This window comes from Cryptomeria japonica, chromosome 5, assembly GCF_030272615.1.
Source record: "Cryptomeria japonica chromosome 5, Sugi_1.0, whole genome shotgun sequence".
Lineage (NCBI taxonomy): Eukaryota > Viridiplantae > Streptophyta > Pinopsida > Cupressales > Cupressaceae > Cryptomeria > Cryptomeria japonica.
This window is the reverse complement of record NC_081409.1, coordinates 115,328,564-115,340,729: the sequence shown is the minus strand read 5'-3', so window position 1 is coordinate 115,340,729 and position 12,166 is coordinate 115,328,564. Positions and strand designations below refer to the sequence as shown.

At 40.3% G+C, this 12,166-nt stretch overlaps 1 protein-coding gene across 1 annotated transcript in view; it reads right to left on the bottom strand.

The window, feature by feature from the left end:
* LOC131875740 (formin-like protein 13) overlaps nucleotides 1–12,166 on the bottom strand; it is an 87,859-nt gene that overhangs the window by 44,455 nt on the left and 31,238 nt on the right. The window lies entirely within an intron of this gene.

Here is a 12,166-nt window from a genome sequence, read left to right as displayed (position 1 = left end):
CATCATCATCATGGCATTACATACATAAAAGCATTGCATCCAAAATCAAACAAATCATATGTATATAAACCTGCATTCATATGTTAGTATCATCATCAAAACATGCATATAAGAAACATCTCATCACAATGCATACATGTACACACATCCATCTAAGCAATCACTCATCATCCTGCATAAACATCCATACATAATCACCTACATATCATCAAAATATGGGATCTCCTCATATATATCATCTCATATATCAGAGTACAATGAAGTCTACAAAATCGGCTACCAAGAGCCATCCAAGATACAGTCCAAATAAACAAATGATACAATACATATATGCATGCAAAAATGCTCTCTCAAATGCCACTCTGGCAAGATGCTGTCCCAACACCTCCCCTTGCTCCACCACTGGTGCCTGCACCACCTGATCCATCTCTCCGTGGAGGCCTCATCGAACCACCACTCCCTCCTGCATCCCCTGATCTCTCCCTCCTCAAAGGACCCATCACACCCCCACTGCTCTACACCCTCTGCGATTGCTCTGATCTGGCCTGCTGCATCTGCGAATAGCTAAGAGCTCGCTGACTCACTGGTACCACCTGCTCATATAACCCCCGCCAGTACTCTATCTCCGCCTGAGCTCACTGCATCTCCCTCATCACCTCCCCTGTAGGCCCCTATGCTCCTACTCCAACCCGGACTCTCTCTTGCAGCTCCGCCAATCTCTCCACTGCAGTATCTCTCTCCCGCAACACCACCGTCCACTCTGACTCCCATGCAAATAGCTGCACATCCCTAGCTGCCACCTCTGCCTCCAAATCCTCTATCCGCATCTGCAAGTGCACTATAATGTGATCCCGCAGATCTCCAGTGGCTCCCTCCCCGGTGTCCATAGCTGCCTCCCCTACACATCCCTCTCCAGTACTCCCCTCCCCTCAATCCATCGGGATCTCCCTCTCCATCCCCCTGCTACTCAACTGACCTCCTCTCGGTATCAGTGGTCCCTGTGATATCTGTAAAGGAAGTCCACCTCTCCCTCTCCACTAGCTCTGCATCCCCAATCCTCCACCTCCAACACCTACATCTCCACCTCCACCTCGTCCACCTCCTCCTCCATCTCCTCCATCTCCTCCACCTCCACCTCCTCCTCCTCCATCTCCTCGACCTCCTACCCTCCTCCGTCTCCGTCCCCTCTCATCCTCAAAAGCTGGGATCGGCTCTGCTGGATCCGATATCCGTAGGATCGGGTGCGCCGCCCGATACTGTGTGTACTCATTTGTCACCCCTACATCAACGACCCTCGGTCGTAGGTCCCATGGCCTCGCCTACAGTGTTTGAAACTCTGCCAGTGCCTGATCATAAGGTAGCACTGGACCCCATGCATACCTCTCTCGAATCACCCGTGCATACTCCCCTGATCTACTAGGTAGTCCCTGCTGCTGTCCGAACTGCCTCATCACTCTCCCAGGCACCTATCTCTCCACATGATACACAGTCCTCCCAATGAGGAATCGAGTCAAAAACACATACGGCAGTGCCTCTGCGTCATCATCCCATGGCTCACACTCCAAGTATGGCCGCCATATCACTGCATCTAGGTCATCCAATGCCCGTCGCCACCACTCTAACTTCCCCAAGTGGGGCTGACTCATCATACCACTGAACATAAACATGTACGGCTGATCCACCGCACGGAATCTAAGACTCACTGGTCGAGTCACTGGTAGGTGCTCCCACGCCCAAATATGTAGCATCGTCATGCCCACTGCTAAGGAACCCCTCCCTCGGTACACTACCTCATGCAGCTCCTGATACATGTGCGCCAACACGCACGGCCCCCATGCAAATCGGGTCCCCTCGATCATCATCATCTCAATAACCTGTCCCCATCCCACCGCCAACCCATGTGACCGCCTGTCTGGACACAGAAGTCCTCCCACAATCCCTGACAAAACTGCTGGAAGAGGCTCATACAGTGTCGCTATATCCTCCCACGCGATCGAGCCATCATCAATGAACACATCCTCCTAAAAAATCCTCTGCACCGAAAGCGTCCCCCAGGATCTGTCATATGTGACCAGCTCCCCTCGAATCGAAATCTGAAGGATGCGCCACACATCCTCCAAGGTCACGGTCATCTCCCCCTAAGCCAAATGGAAGGTGCACGTCTCACTGTGCCACCGCTCTGCTAGTGCTGTGATCAAACCGTGATTCATACGAATCACGAGCATGTGCATCACCTCGTATAACCCAATCGTGGCAATGCAGTCTATCTCCGCCTGAGTCAATCGGTCCCGCAACCCCTGTGTCGCAGGATGGCACTCGCGTAACTACAACACGCGCAGATCCTCTTGCACATAGACCTTCATCAATCACTATCAGTTGTTTTATTTTCAAACTTTCTTAAGTTTAAACCTAGACTATCAACAGATACTTTGATCAAGTATCTTCGGGTCTCAACAGGTAAGCAATCATGGCCACCTAGACTTCAACGGGCATTTATCCTAACAAATGACCTAAGTCTCATCAGGCTACTATGGTTCAAAACAACTCTCACTTCACCTCGCCCTTCGTCATTCATTGACATCAGGAGATTGGTCTTCATCCAAACTAGGGCATCTTTTTATCCTAATACAAAAGCGCTATTTAAACAACAACAGCGCTAGTTTTTCAACAATAGCACTACAACCCTAACAAAAGTGCTCAATCAACTATACAACAGCGCTACAACTACAAAAATGCTAAACCAACTATACAATAGTGCTACTTTAACTCAATAGCGCTCAATTAAGCCCACAATAGCGCTACTTAATCAATAGCGCTAAAACTTGTACACAATAGTGCTAATCCCAACCAAAAGCGCTCAAACAAAGGCACAATAGCGCCATTGCGGCACAATAGCGCTAGTTAATGGAGCAAAAGCGCCAAAACAGCAGTTCCAGCGCTCTTGCTCCGACTTGAATTGGATTCAGCTAAAAACCTATAAAAAATGCACAAAAATTAAGTTTTCGAATTTGCGTACTGCTGGTCCATAGTCCTCTGGCCGCTGGAATCGTCAGACTCGCTCGAATCTGTGCTCGATGATTGGAATCGGCATCGTCGCTGCTACTTGCTCCTCCAAACGTCACTATCAGAGCTCTGGTTTTTCAACTGGTCGTGGTCACAAATGATCATGTTTTCCCCCCTTTCACCCCATTTATACCTTTCGTCGTCACCGTAACTTCTCTCCGCTCATCGCCGTGGTCCCCGTAAACTTCCCGAGCCCCCCATTTCTCCATGTTTCCCCCATTTTCTTCTATTTTTCACCCGTATGGCTAACTTTTTCTCTTCTCCCACCCTGCCAATTTTCATCCTTTTTCGAGAGATCGCCCGATTTTTTGAAATTTTTCGGCCCATCTCTCGAGGGGGCATACCACCCATTAAATTTATATTTTATGGGGCATTTTCTTCACACCTATTTTTCTTTTTTTGAAATGATGCGATAAACCGCACCGTCTCAAAGAGGGGCAAATGTAGTCACACAAATCTGTCCATTTTAATTAAATGAATATTTCGTATTTATTTGATTAAAAATCCACTAGCCATCAATTAATTAAATTAATATTTAATTAATTCATCCCCAAACACTCTTCTATTAATTAAATAAATTATTCAATTTATTTTAATTAATTCATTAAACCAAATTCCAATCAAATAAATAAATAAAATCTATTTATTTAATCAAAATCCCCCTATTCCTCTTTTAAATAAATTAAATAAAACATTTATTTAAATCATTATCCCCACCCCACTTGCATTTTCCTACAAATGCAACTTGCACACATTTATTGGAATAAATGAATATTTATTTTAATAAAATCCTATTTTCCCTCACCCACCAAATCCAATTGCATTCATAAATCCCCTTCTAGATTCTTCTAACCCCTTCTTAATTAGCCTAATCCATCCCCTAATTATTGTCACATTCCTAAGCAAAATGGAGTCACTTCTCAAAGACTCCAAAGTCTTTGAAAAGCATTTAATGCTTTGTGTGTTCAACAAATTAACCCCCAAAGTCTTCCAAGACCACTAATGGCTCTTCCATGACCATTTATGGCTCTTACATAACCATTTATGGTTATTTCAAACTTGTCCCCCCAAACATTTATTGTTTTGACCATATTCATCCATTTAACATTTGCACAAGAGTTTATCCATTGGATAAAAGTTTTATTTCTTGAATAAAGATTTTATTCATTCAACCAACCTTGACTCTAAAATCCCAAGGTCATATCAGGCATTTAATGTTTATTCCCTCTCCTCTCAACCTATCTCAAATTGACACTTGTCATCCTGGGATTGGGTTGAAATCCCTCACATGGATTTGAAATCATTCAATCCTGACCCTTGTTGAGATTACTCAATCTCAACCATCCATTGCTCCATTTTCCCTATAAATAGAGCCCATTTCTTCATAATCCAGATCCTGAAAAACTTGTATGCATTTAGGCTATAGACATTTTTAGAGAGTATTTTAGCATAAGCAATCTAATATCTTGTTATTTTGGTTAAAATATATCATTTTAGCATCAATAGCATAGCATTAGCTTTTCATTTCATATTTGGAGCTATACTACAATCTCAATCCTCCATAAGCATCCATAGTGCAAAAAGCTGCTGAGAGCTACACTATTTTGGAACTTGGAGAAGAGAGGAACAAGGGAGAAAGAAACTAAGAGCATGTTAGGAGGTATTTGGAGATGCCTCATCATGTTTGCTTTGATAGTTAAATATGCTTGCATGTTTTTAGTGTCTCTCTTGGTATGCCTTTTTAGATTAGTTTTTTATTGACTAACGCTAACGGTTTCGTGTCTTTTGTGTTGTTTATCATTTGTTAACCTTGTGCCATTTAGGAGGGCATCAAAAAGCATGGTACCATTCTGGTTATTATCAGTAGATTGACAAATTTTGCACATTTTGTACCTAGAAATCTTAAGGACGGATCATTGAATCTTGTGAAGAAATTTGTGCAAGAGATATTATGATTGCATGGTGTACTAGAAACCATTATTTCAAATAAGAATACCAGGATGACATCTAGATTTTGGACAATATTGAATGTAGCTTTGGGAACCAGATTGAACTTTAGTTTAGCATATCATCCTCAGATTGATAGCTAAATGGAAAGGGTTAATCAGGTTGTGGAAGATATTTTACGGATGTATTTCATGGATCAGTAGTACAAGTGGAAGGAGTATTTGCCTTTGGTTGAGTTTGCGTATAATAACTCCCTTCATGCATCTTTAGGGATGGGACCTTTTTAGGCACTCTATGGATGAAAGTGTCGCACACCCATTAGTTGGGATAGAATGGGAGATAGGATCATTATTGGTCCTGATTTTATGAAAGAAGTGGATGAGTAGATGAAGCTGACCAGGACAAGATTGAAAGAGGCAGCCGATAGATAGAAAAGCTATGCTCATAGAAATAGGACTTTCAGACAGTTTGTTGCAGGAGATAAAGTCTTTTTGAGGTTCAATCCTCATAAGAGCTCTATCTCATTTGGGAAATCATCAAATTTGGCACCAATATATGTGGGACCCTTTGATGTGTTGGAAGTTATAAATCCAGTTACAGGATCCAGGGGTGGTGCTAGTGAAGCCCATCTGAATCCTAGATCAACGTAGCGTAAAGCTACGTAGCAGAGATTTCATTTAGTATAAGGTCTTGTGGGACCAATATTCTGAGGATAGTGCTACATGGGAGGATGCTGAGACGATTGACCGTCGATTTTTCTCATTTTCTTTCTTAGAGTAGTATTTGCTTAATGCATGAGATACCTTGATACTCTGACTTGATTTACATGTTGTGAACTTGGAAAGCATGGATTCTATTGTTATTGTTTATGTTTTGATTTGAGACTATGATGTATGGTTAATATTTTATGATGATGGAGTACTATGTGCTGGTTGATAGAATAATAAGACATCGAGATGATGTCTCTTTCAAGTGGGGAAGGATGTCACGAACCTTATTTATTTATAATTATTTTAAGAAAATAATGTTTATTTTTCATTTATGGAATGCAAATGGAATTTTTAGTGAAATAGATGGTAATGAAATAAGAGTTCAAATGCAATGAAATTATTTACATGCAATTGAATGATCAGTATTATTTTTATTATGAAATTGGCATCGTCATTGCTAATGAGCAATTGAGTGCAAGTGAATGTAGGAATAGGTGAACCTGAATGAAGGCGAGAACATGATTCAGGTAGAGTTGTTTTAGCTCTTAGACTTCGTTAGAATGGATGGGAATCTCAGACACCACTAAAGAATGTGTATTTTCATTTTGCAAAGATTGAATATTTATATAGCTTTAATTGGGTGTTTGTTCAAATTCGAATGATGAATTTCATATGACTAATATTAAATGATATTCTTTATTTTAAAAGTACAATTTATTCTGACATTGTTAAAAGGAGATTAACTATGGATATTGATCGTAGATTTATACGTTCTTTGTATGCCATCTGAACACGTGATTTACTTGGCAGTGGATGGAGGGAAGTCTTTCTGTCTTTTTCTCTTCTTCTGCAGGTATTTGTCATTGGCTTTTTGTTTGTTTACGTTAGCTCTGATACCAAAATGTAAAGACGTAAAACGTTCTAAATTCAATAATAAAATGAAATACTCTTTATTCTTAAATAAACTCATAATTCCTTTAATAAGTCTATTTACTTTCACTATTTCATCCTTAGATCTAAATGATCGTTTCTATTGATATCGTTATAAACAAAAGATTTCTATAAGGAGATAAAGATTCTTTATTCAATGAGAAAATGTAGTAGTATTTCAATCATATCTACATACAATACTTAGGCCTTTCTAATGCCTTAAGTTCAAATATAAATAAAAATATAAAGTAAAGGATGAGATGCGTCCTTTGATCTGCAATCCAAGCCATCTTCAATGCAATCTTTAGAATGAAGACGAGAACAAGATTCAGGTGCTTTCTCTACAATATTCCATCTTGTCTATTGAATTCTTTTTGCTAAGAAATTCGTGTAGGGTCGGGTATTCTTGATTGACCAAGAATTGTGTAAGCTTCAAGGTTGGGTATAAAAAGCACCTTGATCTTGTTCTTGTCTTCATTCTTAAGATTGCATTGAAGATAGCTTGGATTTTAGATCAAAGGACGCATCTCATCCTTTACTTTATTTTTTTCTTTATATTTGAACTTAAGGTATTAGAAAGTCCTAAGTATTGTATGTAGATATGATTGAAATACTACTACATTTTCTCATTGAATAAAGGATCTTTATCTCCTTATAGAAATCTCATTTTTATAACGATATCATTGGAAATGATCATTTAGATCTAAGGATGAAATAGTGGAAGTAAATAGACTTATTAAAGGAATTGAGTTTATTTAAGAAAAAAGAGAATTTCGTTTTATTATTGAATTTAGAATGTTTTACGTCTTTACACCATGTTTGGTGACGAGAGCATTGATAGAGGGGAGATTCGATGGGAGGATATGATTATGTATTATGAGAATCTCCCAGTGATTCTTGTAGGTTTAAGTGGTGGATTTATCTGTCCAGATAGGAGATCTCAAGGTTTTGTTGTTGGTTGGGGTGGGATTTTATAGAGCATGATGCAACATCGAACTCGCTATGCTTGGGGTGTTTGTATGCTTGCACATTTGTACCATGATCTTCATCAGATTGTCTATGATGATAGTGCTAGTCTATCTACTGGATGCGCACTTTTACAGGTCTAGTGTTGGGAGCACATTGTTGTTACCCAACCTATTCATCATAGAGTTTGTGGTGATGGACAACCATATGTTTATTTATATAGAGGTATCCTTACTCAGCCGAAGCTGGGTAAGATGGAGTATTGGCGTTGGGTTCTGGATTTGATGGATACCGTCATTTGGAGACCTTATATTGACTGTGAGCCTTGGATGGAGGATGCACAAACTTTACCATTGGTTTTGCATAGTAGGTACTTGATTGGTCGCACTCCCTATATTGTTGAGCGACAATTATTTGGTCGCATTTTGAGACAGTTCGAGATTATTCAGCACATACCTTTTGGTGTCGCCAAGTATGCACGATGACACAAGGATAGGCAAGATTGGGGACCTACCTTATCTTTTGAGATAGCATGTGTAGAGTTTTTGGCTACTCTGATGGTAGCTTATGATTTGAGATTACACATTTTGGATGCTGGGATCACAACGGATTTCGCTCAGTACATGCTTGCACACCCTTTTCCTCGCATCACTGATCCAACAGACCCTCCTCCCAGCTCAGGAGATGAGGAGGATGATTCAGATGATCCTATTGTTAGGCGATAGAGACAGAGACGAGAGCTTAGATATTCTCGAGAGGCTGGAGGGGATGATGGGGATGAGGGAGGAGATGGAGGTGGTAGGAGACTTGGGTGGAGGGGAGGTTGATTGAGAGTCTGAGGAGGACCTTTTGGACCGGTTGGCAGGATTGGGAGACCACTTCCCATGGCAGGGAGAGATGCAGGGAGGGTTGGGAGATTAGGAGGAATACTTTCTCCAGCAGGCAGGGATGCATGGGAGATTGGTCAGGATACCGGTAGAGGAGGGAAGAGGGCAGCGAGAGGATTACCCTCTCTAGGATTAGGCAGGAACACAGGATTGGACAAGGGTCGAGGTAAAGGCATTGCCTTTGGTTAGATTCACAGCTCAGGGTGGTTGCGATGAGGGGGGGGAGGACTCAGAGGATCATGTTCCCCTCATTAGGCGACGGATCTTGAGAGCTACCTGGGTGGAGATTCCAGCAGGTGGAGAGGTAGGTGGGGTTGAGGACATACAAGATGTTCCTCAACAGGATGTGCCATAGCAGGAGAGCTTGGATGATCTCAAAGAATAGATAGAGTAGCTCAAGGCACAGGTCCAGACACTCATGAATGAGAGAGACGAAGCTATGAGGAGACAACAGGATACCTAGGCTTTTCTTGATCATATTCAATAGGTTGGATCTGGTACTCTCTCAGCTGATACTGTTAGAGCACTATATTGGGCTGGAGAGGAGACATCATACTGGTGTCGATGATATGATGATTTACTCTCAGAGAGCCAAAGAGTAGGGAGTTATCAGATTACTCATGTTTTCGACAGGATGGATACCAATAGCGATGGGGTTATGGGACCTCCTCAGAGGAGTAGTGGTGCAGGGCACCTATCACTCCAAGCATGAAATTTTTATTTTCTTTAAATTTTTGTGTGTTGTCTTTGTGATGTAATATGGACCAACCATTTGGGACTCAGTAGAGCCATGGTTGAGTTGTCCAAGTTTTGGTTTGAGTTATTTGTGTTCAGGATGCTAACAACCTGAGAAGTGAGATGCTTAGGTAGTTCACAGGAGAAGTGCTCCAGATGAATGTATTCATGTAATAGGGGTCAATTGTGTTGTTTTTAGGTCTTCTAGGGTGTTTGAGGACCTTTAGGAGTCTTGAAATGCATTAGAATGCAAAGTTGCATCTTAGGAGTAAAAATATGTAAAAGTTGTTGAGTAATATTTTGCAATTTTTGCAAAAGTTGCATTTTTGGGAGATGGCGTTGAAAATTTGGTTGAACCAGCTGATCTAAGAGCATAAAATCCAAAATTCACTTCATTGCACGAGTCAGAGGATAGGAAATGCAAGAACAAGTTTTTGAATTTTGAAACAAACTTGCCTTTCACTATTTTTGACAGTTTTCTCTTGTTTTCATTGCTTGGTACAGTCCAGTACGGACTTGGTTGTACAAAATCATTGTAGGGCATGAGTGTTCATTTAAATTTTTTTTTATTAAGTTTGATTTACAGGTTTGATTGTCTATAGTTGCAGAGATATCATCCATTCTTTGCAACTTGGTGTAAAACCCTTGCAAGTAGGGTTTAAGAGCAAAAATGGCTATAACCTAAGCACTCTTTGATGGCACCTATTGGAATCAATAGGAATGATAGGTTAGGGTTTGTATATAGTTTTAGGATAGGATTTTTGGTTTTTCAGGTCCTTGAGGAGGAGATAAAATTAAGCCCTAGGCTCACCGCTGGGAGTAGGTGAGTTAAGACAACAGGAAAAGTGTGTTTTAAGAGCACATGGGGATTGGTGTAGGAAAAAAGTGTCATATGGATAGAAATCCCTCTGACTGCCCTTGGAGAATCCTAAATTTAATGGAGCAAAAGATTTGACTGCCGAAGGGTTTTGAAACCATCTTTCCAAGTCACCCGGTGAGGCCTAAACCCTCAAAAATAGTGTAGCATTGGAAACCCTACTTGTATGGATAACCCAGATGCAATTTTTTGTTAGGTTTCCCAAAGATACTAAGAGGGGGGGGTGAATTGGTATCTAACTGGTTAATAAATTTACTTGACTTAAAACATGAAAAGCATATTAAAACTGTCTACCGGTAAACAAGAAATAATGTAGTAAACAAGAATAACAACAACCACATGAGAAGCACACCATAACAAAGTATTTTAATGAGGAAACCCAGTGTGGGAAAAACCTCAATGGGATTTGTGACCCACAATATTCACTTACTGGCCAATAAGGGAATATTACTCTTACAATAGGGGCCTGCACATGCAGGAAGGCCAAGTGCCTAGAGCTCACTGCTCAATTACAAAAGAAGTCACACTGACTTACAAAAATGGATTATATTAATCCAATGTCTTGTACTGCTTCAGATTAGCATCTGCTATGCTAGATCTAGTACCGGTTTAAGCTCTGCTACATACATAAACCCTTAACCTATAATTCGCACAGTAGGTCTACTTATCTCGCATCCTATCACACATATTTCCTATTAAAAAATGATCTCATACATATATGAGTCATATTACAACTCGCCATGTCGACTTACAATGATTTTACAGTTAATTACAAAATACATTTCAAACAAAATTCTTGTTGGCCAGGGTGCCGGTATCCTTCCTTTCACTGTCGGTGTTCTGTGTGTCAGTGTAGAGTTTGTCATTGCCGATGTCGGTATCCTGTCTTGTCGGTATCATATGATTGCAAGGTTGCCATCAATGACAAAACCTTCAATCACCTACAATTTCTCATTGGAGTGTGCATTTGCCAACAATCTCCCCCTTTGGCATTGATGGCAACACTCATGAGAAAAAACAAAAGTGTCCAAAATGATATCCAAAAATAGTCTGCCAAAATTGTCTTACCAAAACTGTATGTTCCCCCTGAGCAGATGAAGTCCCTTCCTTCTGACCATTTTTCTCATCCCACTACTCCCCCTTTGACATCAATGACAAAGGTTGTCATTCGTTGTCAGTGGAGTCATGCCTGGATTCTTGTAACCGATGGGTTACAATCTAAAAGATATCTGTCAAAACTAAATATATGCCATTGTTGAATGTTTTGCAGTCTTTTATTGCCTCTTGTGTTCTCTGCACTGTACCAGTGAGTATGTGCATTTTCTCTTCCGGTGTCTTCAGTCCAGGAACCAGAGCCTCGAATATTTCTTTTCTCAAGGAAATAAGATACTCTAGTCTTGGACTAAGTCTGCACTTTAAGTCCTTTGCCTTATCCTTTATTCCATGTTTGTCTTTCTCCAATTTCTTGATTTTCTCTTCCTGCTCTGCAATTTTATTTTCTAATTCCAAAAATGAATCTGATGTTCCAATCAAATTTTCAACAATATTATTTATCTTCTCTTGAGCTTTGTTGGTCTCCTTGTCAAGATCCTTTGTTAAGACATTTGTTTTGCAAGTATCCCTGTACAGTTTCTTGAAGTCATAGATTATTTCTCCAAGTTCTGGTAAGAGGGTATCCATTTCTTCCTTGTTTTTCTTTACAATATCCTCAAATAATTTCCCTTTTTCTTTTATCATTCTCTCCTTAAATGTATCCTCATTTATTTGATCAACAGTTACTAGGTTGTCGGTGATAAACTTAGACAATGTGTCTAGTTGACCTAAAGAATCTTTATTCTCAACACTGCACTTTGGTGCTATCAATTTAAGAATTGGTATAGTATCATTAATAGCATTATAGGCTTGTGCATTGCATTCTGTGATCTTCTTTATTGAATCTAATAAGACCTCTGTTACATTAGTAGGTCTGAATTCTGTCATAGTTGTACCAGATGTTTGTCCAACAATTTTTACAATAGCCATGCTACCGGTTGTAGTTATTTCCTTTGTTT